Raw genomic sequence first — 15,962 nt, 5'->3', positions numbered from 1 at the left:
GCCCATTCAACTACAAGCACAAACATTAAAAACGAGAAAGGGAATACGATTCGCTTGCCATACTATAGGTTTATAAGGTCAACCTGATTTAGTTAAAAGGTACAATTATGCTCATTCCTGGAATTCAGCTATAATAATACTGCCTGCAATAAAGAGGATTCTACAGCAAACACATTAAAAAAAATGACCAGTGATTTCCTCCCCCCCATTAATTGATGAGGAATCCCAGGATGTCCTGAAAACAAACAAACAAAAGGCAACCCCTAAACCCTTCAATTAGAAGGGGGTGGGTGGAAATCCATCTCTTTTCTTTTAAAGCTTTTGAAAATGGGGGATTGCTCTATTATGATATATCCAGGGGTAGTTTGCAGCCCAGATAAAAGCTTCTGAGCCTCCACGTATTTTTACTTAGTGTGTCTAAACCTCTTTGTCTATTTCCGCATCACCAGCTACTCAGAAGAGCATCATCTGTCCTGAGCCACCTGGTGAGAGGAGCGGCCTATCAGGCAGTTGTATCTTTCCTTGCTTACGCTGCCAGGATCATGCCCTGCTCCTTTCTTCTGTGCTAGTTTCAGCGAGCTTTTGATGTGGGGTACTTTTAATGAAAGAAAAGGGATCCCCAAACCAGAATGTCAGAACGCAGGCAAAGGAAACGAAAGGAAATAGTAGCACGGGTGGCTGAAAAAGTAGAAAGAGATGTTCCAAAAGGTACTAACTTCCTGTTATGGCAAGCTTCTGTGTACACAAGCCAACTTAAAGAAGAGATTTTATAGACTGGAAAAGACTTTGAAGAAAGCATTCTTTATTTTTTTTAATGTTTGCTTTCTCTTCCTCCGAGTAGTAACCACATCCTTCCTTCGTTCGGCTCTCCCCAGCTGCTCTCCTTCATTTTGGTTACGCCAAGTGGGTCACATGGGATACACGAGCATTCAGAACGGCAATGTGTCATTTGGCAGTTAAAGAGGAAGTGCCTTCCGATGACCTCGCTATCGGTAAATGTGGAGTAATTCATCATTTTTTAAAAAGTTTGCTCAGCTGTTAACTTTCAGTGCACATGCTCCTTTTCAGCCTAAATCTGTTGAAAGCAAAGAGAACACATAAATATATCTACATTATCCATCCATCCATTGATTCTTACATTAAGATAGATAGATAGATAGATAGATAGATAGATAGATAGATAGATATAGGGACATGGGTGGCGCTGTGGTCTAAACCACTGAGCCTCTTGGGCTTGCCGATCAGAAGGTCGGTGGTTTGAATCCCCGCAACGGGGTAAGCTCCCGTTGCTCTGTCCCAGCTCCTACCAACCTAGCAGTTCAAAAGCATGCCAGTGCAAGTAGATAAATAGGTACCTCTGCAGCGGGAAGGGAATCGGCGTTTCCGTGCGCTCTGGTTTCCACCATGGCGTCCCATTGTGCCAGAAGCAACTGTTAGGTCCATCATGAGACGTCCGCCAGCTTCCAACCACGGATACCAGCAGCCTTCAAGCAAGCAAACTTGCCTTATTATTGCTCCCTAGCATCCCACTGCCAGAGGATTGCCTCCTTCCATTCACCACTTTGCCTCCTCCAAGTGGAAGAAACCTGGGCAGTGCTGAATGTCACATTCATTGCCAGGTGTGTCTTGATGGAAACAGAAAGGGGCTTTCCCCTTGGTCTGCCTTTATATCCACTCAGTTGCCAAGTGCTTTTGTGACATCACAAGAAACCCACAGCCAATGGCAACAGCTGGGGAGGCATCATCTTCATTGCTTTGAGCCTCACAATGGTGGGTGGACCTATCAGTGATTGTGTGCTTGTTTATTCAGGAAGCGGGTGGTGCTATGGTCTAAACCACTGAGTCTCTTGGGCTTGCCAGTTGGAAGGTTGGCAGTTCGAATCCCCGTGATGGGGTGAGCTCCCGTTGCTCTGTCCCAGCTCCTGCCAACCTAGCAGTTCAAAAGCACACCAGTGCAAGTACTTTAGATAAATAGGTACCGCTGCGGCAGAAAGGTAAATGGTGTTTCCGTGCGCTCTGGTTTCTGTCACGGTGTCCCATTGTGCCAGAAGTGGTTTAGTCAAGCTGGCCATATGACCCAGAAAGCTGTCTGCAGACAAACACTGGCTCCCTTGGCCTGAAAGCAAAATGAGTGCCGCAACCCCACAGTCGCCTTTGACTGGACTTTACTGTCCAGGGGTCCTTTACCTTTTAACTTAGATACATAGTACTCTCTTTGTGTAGATATAAATATAAAATCTTAGACCAGGACCTTTTTTCTTTTTATTTCTCCTAGTAGTATCCTGACCCCATTTAAGGATTCTCCCCATTTGATCCTTAGAACAGATTTACAAAGCCCTCAGCCACTTAGGTCCAGGTTACCTCAGGGATCACCTGAAATCCCAGCTTGATCACTGAGATCATTGCCAGGAGGATTTCTCATCAATCCTCCAGCTGGTGAGACTAATTTGGCAACAATTAGAAAGTGAACTTTTAGTGTGTGCCCTACCACTCAGTCGTGGCCCATTCCAAGTGATATTTCAAAGATACCCAGTGAATTTTGTGGCTGAGCAGAGACTGTAATTCAACATCTCTCTGGCCCAAGTACAAACCATTATCCAAATGGCTCTCAGAAAAGTATCTCAGCATGACTTGCAGCAACTCTACATGCTAGCTCTTCCATGGCTACCAAAACCTATTATGTTGTAACAGCTATGTGGGTGTTTTTCTTTCCATTCAACATTTTCCCAGCACTTTGCAGCCTCCCCAGCTGTTTGTGCTGCCTGATTTGAAAAGCCCCATGGGAGAAGTTACCGCCTATTCTCTTGCCCTGAGCTTTACTTGAAATGTGGGAAGCCAGGGAGACTGGCTAAAACACACTTGAGATTGGTGGAGCCACTGATTTTGTTTTTAAGGAAAGCCATTCCTCTTATCTTTTTTTTAAAAAAGTGTTTCCTCTCTCGTTTTTTAAAAGCAAAAAGGCTTCACTTAAAAGAACAACAACAAAAGCTGCTAGACAAACAGCAAACTGTCTTCCCGTCATCACAGGTTTACTAGAAAGCTCAGTTGAGACTGCCGTTTCAGGAAAGATGATCATCCATCACAGCATTGCAGAAGAAGAAAGTCACATCAGTACATCTGGCTTAAAACTTTGCTCTGCAAGTTTGTATCAATCTCAATGTCCTACCTCAAGGATGATTAATCCACAAGCTCTGGGCTGCATGTGTCTACCAAGACCTTTCTGTGCTTTTCATCCATTAGTTACTAGCATTTTTAAAAAAGTAATCTGCTAGTCCTTATTCTGCAGAGATATATTATAAAAACGAGGGAAACTTTTTTTAAAGGCTCAAATAATTATTCTACAATTTCATAGTTATATCAAAGGATCCTTCCAGATGGTTGGATATTTTTGAATTTGCAAGTGATATGATTTGTCAGTTGCTTTTACCCCTGGAAGTTAGTAGTGTTATGAGTTTCTGAGTGCCAGACCACTTTCATCCCAGGATCCAGCAAGTGTTAGAATTTAATTAAGGCTTGAGGTGCTGAGCTGTGCGTTGGACACTGATAGTGCATGGATCTAACAAGTGGTAAAAGCTAATTAAGCCAGGCTAGCCTCTTGTGTTGACGTGATTGCCTGGGTGATGGGTTATTAAGAGAACATGGGATCAAAGGGACTTGGCATGAGATGGCAAATAGCCCATAACAGAGAAAGCCAGAGCTTAGAGGATAGAGAGTTAGGAGCAATGTGAGCTAGAACCTTAAAGTTAGGCGTTATGGGACCAAAGCAGTAGGCAGAGCACAATGCTTGATTTCTGTTTGGCTGTGGCTATGGGAGAAGCAAGACCCTTTTGGGGTGTTGATGCCGTGAACCCCTTTGTCATAGGCTCAGGTTGTAGATATGTGTAAATAAACCATATATCATAAGGACACCACAGTCTCCGCTTTGCCTCATTTCCAAAAGGAAACACGGACCCTGGGTTAGTGCCTGGAACCCTTGAAATCTTGCACTCCCTGGAGACGGGTTACATGCAAGAGTATGTTTAAGAACACCGGGGCAATTTAGCTGCTGGGTAGGAAGAATCCTAGGAAGGTCAGAGGCCACTGGTTTTTAGTATTTGCAAACCCTGAAGGAGCATCTCCATCCCCGTCATTCAGCCTGGACACTGAGGTCCACCTCCGAGAGCCTTCAGCCGATTCCCTCCCTGCGAGAAGTGAGGTTACAGGGAATCAGGCAGGGGGCCTTCTTGGTAGTGGCACCTGTCCTGTGGAATGACCTCCCATCTGATGTCAAGGAAATAAACAACCACCTGACTTTTACAAGGCATCTGAAGGCAACCCTGTTTAGGGAAGTTTTTAATGTTTGATGTTTCATTGTGTTTTTAATATTCTGTTGGAAGCTGCCCAGAGTGGCTGGGGAAACCCAGCCCGATGGGCGGGGTATAAATAATATATTATTATTATTATTATTATTATTATTATTATTATTATTACTCTAGCCTCGCCTGACATTATGTAAATGAACATGATATCTAAATTTATGAAAATGGCATGCAACTAAAATATGCAACTATAACGGCAGCCCTTCAAATTCGGATATGTTTGCAGAAGGTAGTTCTTGGTGTGGAACAGGTTCCCTGACCCTGTCCTGCTGGGAGTAGGAAATGGTACTAAATACAAATCTTTAATATGCCCTAGGTCTTGGCATGCAAAATGTAGCACTGGATATAGAAAATCTGAAGTAAGCTTTGTAAATAAGCAACATCCTGCAATTTTCTGCTTTTGAGTCATGTTGGACTCTTTCTCTCTTTCTTCCTGAAAGCAAGCTCCTTCTTTGAAATCTGTTGTGGAAGGGGGGGCGGAAATTCCCAAACGCTGTGAAGGTTATTTGCATAGCTGCCAGTTCTTGTGAGTAATCTCCCCACATTAGAAGGCAAATTATTTTTGTGGTGATTCAAGGGATATTCTGTCTGTTTTGGTTAAGCACCTCTGTCTGTTTTTCCTTTCAAGTCTCAGGCTTTTTCATGAGCTCACAGGTGGTTTAAAAAAATGTAGCACTTCCTTTTAACTCCCCCCCCTCCATCGCCCATCTATGAAGAAAGGAAACCTAGAATCTTTTCTAAACAGCAGTTTAAAAAAAGAAGAAAAGCTTGATTTAAAAAAAAAAATTTGGCCTGAAAAAACATAATCAAAGACCATCCTGAGTACATAATGTATTTGGCAGATTGCCTTCTGTTTGGAAATTCCAGCTACTGTTAATGGCTGAATGCAACCTTTTACTTGATAATGTTTACAGGCAAAATTTAATAGTGCTCCTGAGGTCAGGGGCAACTCCAGGTCCCAGGATTAAACCCTTACCCTTTCTGACTCAAACCCTTTCTGTTGGTTGATTTTCACTTCTCCTTCCAGTAAAGCAGTGTTTCCCATACTTGGGTCCCCAGCTGTTTTTTGGACTACAACTCCCATCATTCCCAGCTAGCAAGACCTAGGGCATATTAAAGATTTGTACTTAGTCTCATTTCCTACTCCCAGCAGGGCAGGGTCAGGGAACCTGTTCCACACCAAGGACTACCTTCTGTAAACATATCCGAATTTGAAGGGCTGCTGTTATTGCTGCATATTTTAGTTGCATGCCATTTTCATATATTTAGATATCATGTTCATTTAGATAATGTCAGGCCAGGCTAGAGCTTTAATAATAATAATAAAAATAGTAATAATAATAGTAATAATAATAATAATAATAATAATAATAATAATAATAATAATAATAATACCCCGCCCATCGGGCAGGGTTTCCCCAGCCACACTGGGTGGCTTCCAACAGAATATTAAAAACACGATAAAACATCAAACATTAAAAACTTCCCTAAACAGGGTTGCCTTCAGATGCCTTGTAAAAGTCAGGTGGTTGTTTATTTCCTTGACATCAGATGAGAGGGCGTTCCACAGGGCGGGTGCCACTACTGAGAAGGCCCTCTGCCTGCTTCCCTGTAACCTCACTTCTCGCAAGGAGGGAACTGCCAGAAGGCCCTCGGAGCTGGACCTCAGTGTCTGGGCTGAACAATGGGTGTGGGGACTCTCCTTCAGGGTTTGCAAATACTAAAAACCAGTGGCCTCTGACCTTCCTAGGATGCTTCCTCCCCATCAGCTAAATTGCCCCGGTGTTCTTAAACATACCCTTGCATGCAACCCCAGTACAAAGCAGTGCAAGATTTCAAGGGTTCCAGGTCAGGGATGATGGAAGCTGTAGTTCAAAAACAGCTGGAGACCCAAGTTTGGAAAACACTGCAGTAGAGGTATTCACCATTACTGCTTCTTAGACTTTGGGGCTGATCCCAGAGGAATTAAGCCATGGTTTTGTGGTGCAGTAATTTCTATGAAGCTTCCAAGGCACCGGGGTAAACGATAAGTTCATATGAGAAATATAGAATCATAGAGTTGGAAGGGACTGCTAGGATCATTCTAGTACAATCCCCTGCAATGAAGAAATATTTTGCCCTATGTGGGGCTCAAACCCACGGCCTTGAGATTAAGAGCCTCATGCTCTACTGACTGAGCTATCTCACAGCTATCGCACCACCTATCAGTTACCTGGCACTAAGGCATTGCTTGGCAACTGGCCACAGGTATAAACCAGTCCTGTCCTGTCCTGTTCCCCACTCCTGTCCTTGAATTGTAACCTTGCAGGATGTACTTTCTGAATGAACATCGAGTGGATAAGTCTCTTCCTTTAAGTCTTGCGTAAAAGCAACACTACGAAAAGGGCAAACAGCACCTGCTAAGTTCAGGACATTGGGGGAAGAAACCCGATGTTACTGACTTACAAGGATGAATTGTGTGCTAAATGAAGGACAAGGAATAGCTAATGAACAGATCATATTGTGCCTTAGGTAAGGAACTGGAGGTCAAAAGAACACAATATTTGAAGGAAAGAGAACATGCAGTGCAGTGCTGTGCCATACATCTTTACTCCAAAGTAAGTCACACTGAAGTCCCTTTGGCTTACTTTTTGGTAAATGGTATAGGATTGCAGCTATCATTTATGACAAGCTGTTAATATCCTATAGTTGGAGTCATGGTCATTGCAGTCAGGCAACTCCCAGTCTCTTATGACTGGATTTTTGGAATGTTATTACCTTGCATCATTACCTGCTGATTTTTATTTTTATTTTTGGATCAGCTATGCATTAGGTACTCACATTTTAGCATTGGTTCTTTATTTAGTAATATCTCTCCCCCCCCCAATATTTTTTTTATTTTAGTTTGTGCCACCTTTTCATCCCCCAAGTGCTGCCCTGGAAGCTGTCTCTGAGAGCAGCCACTGAACAACAGATTATGAATCCTGCTGCTGTTAGTAGAAAGATATCTCTGGCAGCTGGGGTGGTTTTCAGTTGGATTGAGTCAGGAAGTTGCCAGGAGATGTGCAAATGATGCCTAAAGTGGAAAGCAGCTGCAAGAGTCAGGAGATGCTGCTGGAGACTCTTCAAATATTAGAAGAATGTCGGTGAGGTCTAAGCTACTTGCTCTTTTCCTGCTAATTTGCGGAAAGGGCATTTTCAGCAGCCTCTCCCAGAGGCCCTTTGCTGCTTCATTTGGCAGCCTTAAATGGCTTTCTGGCAACTGTCCAGGGTCAGGGCAATTCAACGGCCACCTGGATTCTGTGTTCAAGGGTAAGTGGGAGTGGAATTCTCCCTGAGAAGCCTTCAGTCTGTAATGAAAAAAGAGAGAAAAGTTTCTTTGCACTGGGAAATGAAAGAAAGTACAGTTGAGATGCAGCTGCCCGAGAGCGATGCGTGTCTGCAGATGTAGCCATGAACTCATTTCTAATCTACGTAAACGCTACCTGCCCTTGATCCCATATCCGTATGCTTGTAAAAGAAATCCATGTGGCTTGACTCCATAAAACAGAGCTGATGATGTTGTCATTATCTCTTAAGCCAGGGGTAGGCAATCTAAGGCCCGGGGGCTGGATGCGGCCCAATTGCCTTCTCAATCCAGCCTGCAGATGGTCCGGGAATCAGCGTGTTTTTACATGAGTAGAATGTGTCCTTTTATTTAAAATGCATCTCTGGGTTATTTGTGGGGCCTGCCTGGAGTTTTTACATGAGTAGAATGTGTGCTATTATTTAAAATGCATCTCTGGGTTATTGGTGGGGCATAGGAATTTGTTCATTCCCCCCCCTTCAAAATATAGTCCGGCCCGCCACAAGGTCTGAGGGATGGTGGACCAGCCCTCGGCTGAAAAAGGTTGCTGGCCCCTGTTTAAGCCAAGGCAACACAGAGGAGTGAATAACCACCCAGCATGCATTGTCCTTACCCAAAGGGACTGCTTCAATCGCCCTTACTCACAGTGAATCACACTTCAAGTACAGTAGCTGGGGGTGGGGGGAGAAACCCCTTTGATTTAAATGCCTGACTGCCTAGATTGCATCATAATGAAGCATGCCGGTGTCCTTGGTGAAAAACCCTGTGGGTGATGTCAGTGTTAAGTTGTTGAAGGGCACCTTAGCTGCATGTCTGTTGGTCTTCAATGGGATCTTGCTGCTCATCCTTGTCTTTTGCTGGAGCATCCTTTGTAAACAGCTGCTGTGACACTAGTGAAAATCTACTGACTCAGCTTAAGTGGGAGCAGCATCTGACTCAGGCAGATATTACAACTGTAACTTTAACAAATGAGAGCTAGGGGCACTCTGAATACACGACCCCCTCCCTACACTGGTAATGTTTCCTATTATTATTATTATTCTTCAGTTTATATACCACCTTTAACAGATCGCAGGGTGGTGTACAAAATTAAAAACACATTACAGAGCATCAACGATAATAAACTGATACGGAAGGGGGGGCATGTCTTCTTCACCTTCTTCTTCGCTACAATATATCAATTTATTTCCAATTGTCAATGTCAAAAGGGACTAAAATCTATAAAATTCATAGAAAATCAACGTACCAATTTGCTCAATTTCTCTAGGACCCCATCACACCTCCCCTGTCCTCCATAATCCCTCAAGCAAGGTGTCAAGACCCTAATCCTGTCAAATCACTCTGCCAAGCCTTTCCTCCAGGAAATGCCAGTACATGGACCATTGTCTTCTCATCAGGATGTGCTTATCTGCGCATATCTCCAGCTCTGCATATTCCCCCCTCCCTCCTCCATATGTTAATCCTGTGTAACCCAACCTCTCTTTAATGTATTCATGATGTAACTGGGATGTATTTTGCACTGTATTCTGGGACATGGAGGGAAGTTTCAAAAGTTTATGTCACCCCTTTCTCGCGGTTCAATCTCGCCTTGAACCTGTTGCGCAATAAACTTGGATCTTCTGCAGCTTGCTCCTGTCTCCGGCTGAGCTCATTTTTCCTCCGCAGGGACCCGCGGACTTAGTCCGACGAGCTGGGTGGCAGAGCAGCCTCGCACCCAGATTTTTACCATAACAAAACGTAATAAAAAGCATGATGACAGACAGCCTGAGGCCCACGGGCCAGATAAGGCCTGAGGGACTCGTTTATCTGGCCTGCGGCGACCGCTGCCGCCACCTGCTTTTACCAGCGCGGCGCTGCTGCCCACTTCCGGGTTGGAGAAGCACCGGAAAGAGCTTGTGCACATGCAAAAGTAAAACAAAGATGTGTGTAAGAAACACACACACACACACACACATACAATCTAAGATACTCCCATACATTCATATATAAATTGACATTGTGTTATTATCCTAATACTTATGTATATGTTAACAGCCTACCACATTCTGTATTAACTCATTCCAAACGTTATCATATATATTCAAACAAAGTCTGTGCCTGTAAGCAGTCCGTTCATAAGTTGCGAGTGTTGTCATATTGTCAACCCATTGATCAAAGGGTATCATATCTTTAGTCTTTCAATCCATCATACCTGTGATCAGTGATACTGGGATTCTGAAACTACTATCAAAATGGACTCTATACGCGGGACTTTTGTCTTTGAGACAATAATCATTCCAAAGCAGCTATTATGTGTGATAGCCAGCAAGTGTGATAGATGTGTTTCTTCAATTATAAAATCATAGTTTCCAGATTAACAAAGCAGGAGGTCATTACATTATGAGTCAAAATGGCATCATTGGGATTGCAAAGTGTCATCAGTAGGATGCGGACATCACAGAGCAAAATCAGAGGGTAAGAAACATTGCTCCTATTCCAAACAGGATTTTTGGGAAGGTTTCCTGAAGATGGCATGAAGCCACTTGAACCTGGCTATGTGCTACTATCACAAAATCAAACCAGAGTGAAGGAAATGTTTACTGTCTGTATTCTAAATCCCACTTTGAAAAACTGTCAATTGTACATTCCACATAGCATGATTTTTTTAATCAAATAATGTCTCACACACACACACGATTTGGCTCAGTCCCAATCACCACTTTTGTTATTGTTGTTGTTGTTTAGTCGTTTAGTCGTGTCCGATTCTTCGTGACCCCATGGACCAGAGCACGCCAGGCACTCCTGTCTTCCCCTGCTTCCCGCAGTTTGGTCAAACTCATGCTGGTAGCTTCGAGAACACTATCCAACCATCTCGTCCTCTGCCATCCCCTTCTCCTTGTGCCCTCCATCTTTCCCAACATCAGGGTCTTTTCCAGGGAGTCTTCTCTTCTCATGAGGTGGCCAAAGTACTGGAGTCTCAGCTTCAGGATCTGTCCTTCCAGGGAGCACTCAGGGCTGATTTCCTTAAGAATGGATAGGTTTGATCTTCTTGCAGTCCATGGGACTCTCAAGAGTCTCCTCCAGCACCATAATTCAAAAGCATCAATTCTTCGGTGATCAGCCTTCTTTATGGTCCAGCTCTCACTTCCATACATCACTACTGGGAAAACCATAGCTTTAACTACTGAGCTATAAACAGGAATCAAATCACAGAATGGACCAGAAAACACCAGATTGGTTGTATGCCAGACGCAACTGGCAAAAACGTACTTGATGTCCAGGTTTGTCCAAGCAGTGCAATGTTTCAAATGACAACTCTGTATCCTTCCACAGATTATCAGTGGAAAGAACTTGTGTGTCATGGCACAGCACTGTTAACACAGTTTAATCAATGAAAGTGCTCAGAAAAGACTGGTGGTTAATTAATTCATTTGCTACTCCTGCGCTCTGACTCAAAAGCAAAGGATCGGAGAATTATAGTCCATACTGATCATAGATCAATGTCGGCAAATGTTAATGACTATCAAGCCCTTATTCAGCCCACAAAGGTGGCTCTCAGTAATTTTTATTGATGAGTAAAAGCAGGAATCATTGATTAAATACATGAAGGAGCAGAGGGTTCTTAAACAAGGAACAACATTTCATTAGAGACCCTGATAAGTCATTTTCTTATAATGACTTTTGTTAAGAAACTCCACCTATTCCTTCTCATTTGCTGCTGGAATAAATACAAGAATAATCATTCACTGCTTGGCTAACTCATTCTGGTTTGAATGTTGCTCTGATACCTGGTTCTAAACTGATCTGTATTCTGTTCTTGGCTACAGCTTTCTTGTACATGCACAGGCAGTGAAACAGATGCATTGGGCGTGTGAATATGTGATCTTCTGTGCAGACTGGGGAACTGTGATAAGCCAGTGGGCCACACTTGCTCATAGGCAACTTGCCAAGGGCCACATGCTAGCAATGGGTGGAACTGAGCTCAAGCAATGGATGCGAGTCTTGTTTTTGCAGACCTTCCAAGTGTCCCTATCTTCCAGGGATGTTCCTGATTTAAAGAAGCTGTCCTGGTTTGTGATTTGATCCCAGAATATCCTGCTTTTCCTTAGGATGTTCCTTATTTTCACTGGAGAAATGTTGGAGGGTATGGAATTATTTGACCCCTAAGATTCTGTATGAAAGAACTTCCCAGTGGATTGCGGTTTGGTTATTATTTCCTCTGTGTTACCCTTTTCTCATTCACGATACCGAATCCATTTGGTCTGAGTGTAATTCTCGAACGCAGCTTTAACCATCAATCCATTCAGTGTGGAATGGAATTCTAAGAACATTAAAAAAAACAAAAACCCATTTAATTGACACTCTTGACAAACAACATAACAGGCTAATTGGGAATAAACGGTGTGAAATAAATTTAGTGCAGGAGATTTCATGATCCTCAGCCATGGGTTGTCAGCTAATTTATTCGGTAAAATAGCAAATGGCATGAATTAATTGGCACTTGCCTTCAATACTTACTCCGTGGCTGCTTCTTTTCTGCTGCCGTATTCACTGGAAAATTGGAGCTGTGCACATCCGTATTGTTACTGCATTCACCAAATTTTCACCTGTAACTGCTCTGCTCCTGACTGCTGTCTTAGGCTCCAGTCCTATGCACCATTATCTATTAAAGCACTATTGTACTCAGTGCCAGATTCACATATAAGCTAAACAAGTTATCGCTTAGGGCCCCACTCTCTTGGCCCCTCCCCCCAAAATTCACTATTAATATACTTCTTCTTAATTGTATTTCAGTTCAACAATTACTTTGATAAAATACATATTTTGTTATGAGCAAATGGCTTTAGATACCTATTAGGTTCATAAATTACCATATACCATATATTCAACACCAAAAAAAAGCAACAATTTGTTGTTGACAAAGGACAGCTGAGCATATAAAGAACCCCATTATCTTCAGTAGCTTAGGGTCTCATCAAACCTAAATCCGGCCCTGATTGTACTTGAACTTAAAAAGGTAAAGGCAAAGGGACCCCTGACCATTAGGCATAGCTGTCAAGTGTCCCTTATTTGGCGGGACAGTCCCTTATCCCAGCACCATGTCCCGCTGCTGTCCGTTATTGATGAGGCTTCGTTTGGCTGCTGGCTGGGCTTTCTACCTTTGGCTCAGACTGGCTCAGATGTTGAACATACCTGTGCCTGGAAAATCCCTTATTTTGGCTGCTGATCCCTTATTTTCGAGGCTGCTGGTCCCTTATTTTCAAATCCGTAAGTTGACAGCTATGCCATTAGGTCCAGTCGTGGCCGACTCTGGGATTGTGGCACTCATCTCACTTTATTGGCCAAGGGAGCCGCCGTACAGCTTCTGGGTCATGTGGCCAGCATGACTAAGCCACTTCTGGTGAACCAGAGCAGCACACGGAAACACCGTTTACCTTCCCGCCGTTTATCTACTTGCACTTCGTGCTTTCGAACTGCTAGGTTGGCAGGAGCAGGGACCGAGCAACGGGAGCTCACCCCGTCATGGGGATTCAAACCACCGACCTTCTGATCAGCAAGCCCTAGGCTCTGTGGTAAAACCACAGCGCCACCCGCATCCTGCTAGAGTAGGCTTTGACAATTCTACAATCAAAATTTCAGTTGGACGCTCACCCTTCTTCCTCTCTCTTCATTGCAACGGGAGCTCACCCCGTCGTGGGGATTCAAACTGCCAACCTTCCGATCGGCAAGTCCTAGGCTCTGTGGTTTAACCACAGAGCTTACTTGAACTTACTTCCAAGTAAATATACATAGGATAGGGATGCCCCCTCCCCCTTTGGTCAACATAGAATAACCTTGGGTCCCACAAAATCTATTTTGTTAGGATAGGTCTGGCCTGCACTGGCCAGGCTGATAGCCTCATTAGCTGAAACTTTTTAATATTGAGAGTGCTTTTCTTTCTCTGGTGACCACATCATTGGATCTGATAAGGGTGATGTACAAAAGTAGCAGTAAGAAATTTCGTCCACTGGTCGATTAAGATGTTCTTTCTCCTAAAGACTAGGCTCTTGTGACCATAGAAACTATCCCTGTGACATCAGCATGGGTGAAAGGGGCCAGGAACATCTTAGCATCGCAAAGGTACATCCTTTGTTTCCTCTTGCACTCTTAATTTTGATTAGCAAGGCAGGAGCAGATAATGACAAAATGGTGAGACATTTTATTTTGCACATGTATCAGGATTAAAAAAGCATGAACAGCAATTTATAAAATCCAGAAGCTCACACTATATTTTTGCAACTTTGCCAGTACTGTACATAATTATACTAGTAAGGAAGGCAGAGCCACGCGAGAAACAAATCTCTTAAAAATTGATTTGGCACAAAATAACCCACCCACTTCTTTTAATACTATTATTTTGATGCTTCTTATGTACTTTTGCCTCTCTGGCAGAATTAAGTAGGATAATGGGCTATCTGCTAGATTTTCTGGCAGAAAAGCTCAGGGTTTAAGCAAAAAAGAGGAGATTTGGCTATGGCATTCCAACAAAGAATATCCTTCAATATTCATAAAAGCTATTTCATTTCTAGTTCAGCTACTGTGTAGAAGAAGGGTGATATTTTCTTCATTTAAAAGCAACAAAGTACCTTTCTAATAAGTATTAATGCTCATCCTAGGCTTTATGACTGCTTAATTTAGAATGAAAAGCAAATACAAGATTAGTTGGCCAAGTCTCACAGCTGCCAGGATTCTGTGCTTTTACTTTCTCGATGGCCTGAACAGCAACTGCAAAATGTCTAAATCCTAGATGTTAAAATTAAACAGTACAGTTGCCTTAAGTGTGGGGTGTGTTTATGATATGTGGATGGTGATCTTAGATACCATATTGGCCTGAATATAAGCCTCACTCCCCCCCCCCCCCAATTCTGACCGTGAAATTTTAAAGTGTGGCTTAAATTTGCAACCTTACAAAAATTGGCTTTTACGATATTGCTGCTGAAACAGACATACAGTAAAATGAAATGGGTGTGAGTGCCTGCACAATTTTAAGGGAATGGCTTATATCTGGGTATTGTCTCTCCCCCCCCCCCGAATGTTAAAGGTGTGGCTTATATTCAGGTGTGGCTTATATTCAGGTGCGGCTTATATTCGGGCCAATACAGTATGTCCAATAACTTGGGTATACCAAGTGGGATTTTTGACTTTTTTTTAGCAGTATCCAATGTCTTTTCAGGAGCTGCTTTTTTGAAGGCCTTCTCAGCTTCAACAGCAGTTTCACAGGCAACATGATAAGAAATACTTGAAATAGAAATTGAAAGCCCCCTTGAATGCATGAAACTAGCTGTGTGGTTCTTGCTTCCCAGTATTCTAAGACCCAAGCCAAAGGTGATCAAATGAATTAACCTCAACTAATGAATTATCAAAAGGGTGGACTTAACAAAAATATATCCTCCTCATTGAATGTGCATCTCCTGCTGTTGCCAAATGAAATACAGATAAAAGCCTTTCTCTGCCATTCAATATGTGCTCAGGATTCCAGCGCATGGGGGACAACCTACACACTTCTGATAGGCTGCTCTTCTCCAAACAAGCTGTCAAATGCATGGATAGCATGGGGAAGAGGCAAGCACAGATAATGGAAATGGCTGCAAGGACAAAGTTGTGAAACCCCTGCTTTCCTAACTCATGTCAAGCATTTGGGGAATCTAAAATGCTTCTGAGGTCCAGCTCCGAGTGCCTTCTGGCGGTTCCCTTACTGTGAGAAGTGAGGTTATAGGGAACCAGGCAGAGGGCCTTCTCAGTAGTGGCACCCACCCTGTGGAACACCCTCCCATCAGATGTCAAGGAAGTAAACAACTATCTGACTTTTAGAAGACATCTGAAGGCAGCCCTGTTTAGGGAAGTTTTTAATATTGGATGTTTTATTGTGTTTTTAATATTCTGTTGGGAGCCGCCCAGAGTGGCTGGGGAAACCCAGCCAGATGGGCAGGGTATAAATAATAAAATTATTATTATTATTATTATTATTATTATTATTATTATTATTATTATTATCGGGGTGGCATGCAACAATATCTTTGATTGGTGGCCAATGCCAGAGTGGTAACAGTGCTGACAGACTGGATGTAGTCCACTTTTCTTCAGTTGGTGGGTGTTTTGAGAGCCAGACTTAGGGCACAGTTTAAGCACACCAGCAAGAGCCATGGACAGCACCAGAGGGTGGAAATTGCCCCCCCCCCCCCAGAAAGCAGCCCTCCCCACTTGCCTCCTCAATTGTTGGACTCCTGTCCTTAATGTATACTATTATTTTTCTTTGCAAT

General features: G+C 43.2%; 2 long non-coding RNA genes across 2 annotated transcripts; both read right to left on the bottom strand.

The window, feature by feature from the left end:
• Window positions 1-782: 782 nt before the first annotated feature.
• LOC310745081 lies at window positions 783-1,620 on the bottom strand. Its single transcript, XR_014539910.1, has 2 exons — window positions 1,356-1,620; window positions 783-1,075 (listed from the first exon to the last, which is right to left on the bottom strand). It is a non-coding gene; the product is annotated as an uncharacterized lncRNA (long non-coding RNA).
• Window positions 1,621-7,174: 5,554 nt separating this feature from the next.
• LOC310745283 lies at window positions 7,175-8,353 on the bottom strand. The gene is made up of 2 exons (XR_014540062.1): window positions 8,297-8,353; window positions 7,175-7,687 (listed from the first exon to the last, which is right to left on the bottom strand). It is a non-coding gene; the product is annotated as an uncharacterized lncRNA (long non-coding RNA).
• Window positions 8,354-15,962: the final 7,609 nt, after the last annotated feature.

Source organism: Podarcis filfolensis (assembly GCF_964270895.1).
Source record: "Podarcis filfolensis genome assembly, chromosome: 11".
Taxonomy (NCBI): domain Eukaryota; kingdom Metazoa; phylum Chordata; class Lepidosauria; order Squamata; family Lacertidae; genus Podarcis; species Podarcis filfolensis.
This window is presented reverse-complemented; position numbering and strand designations above follow the sequence as displayed.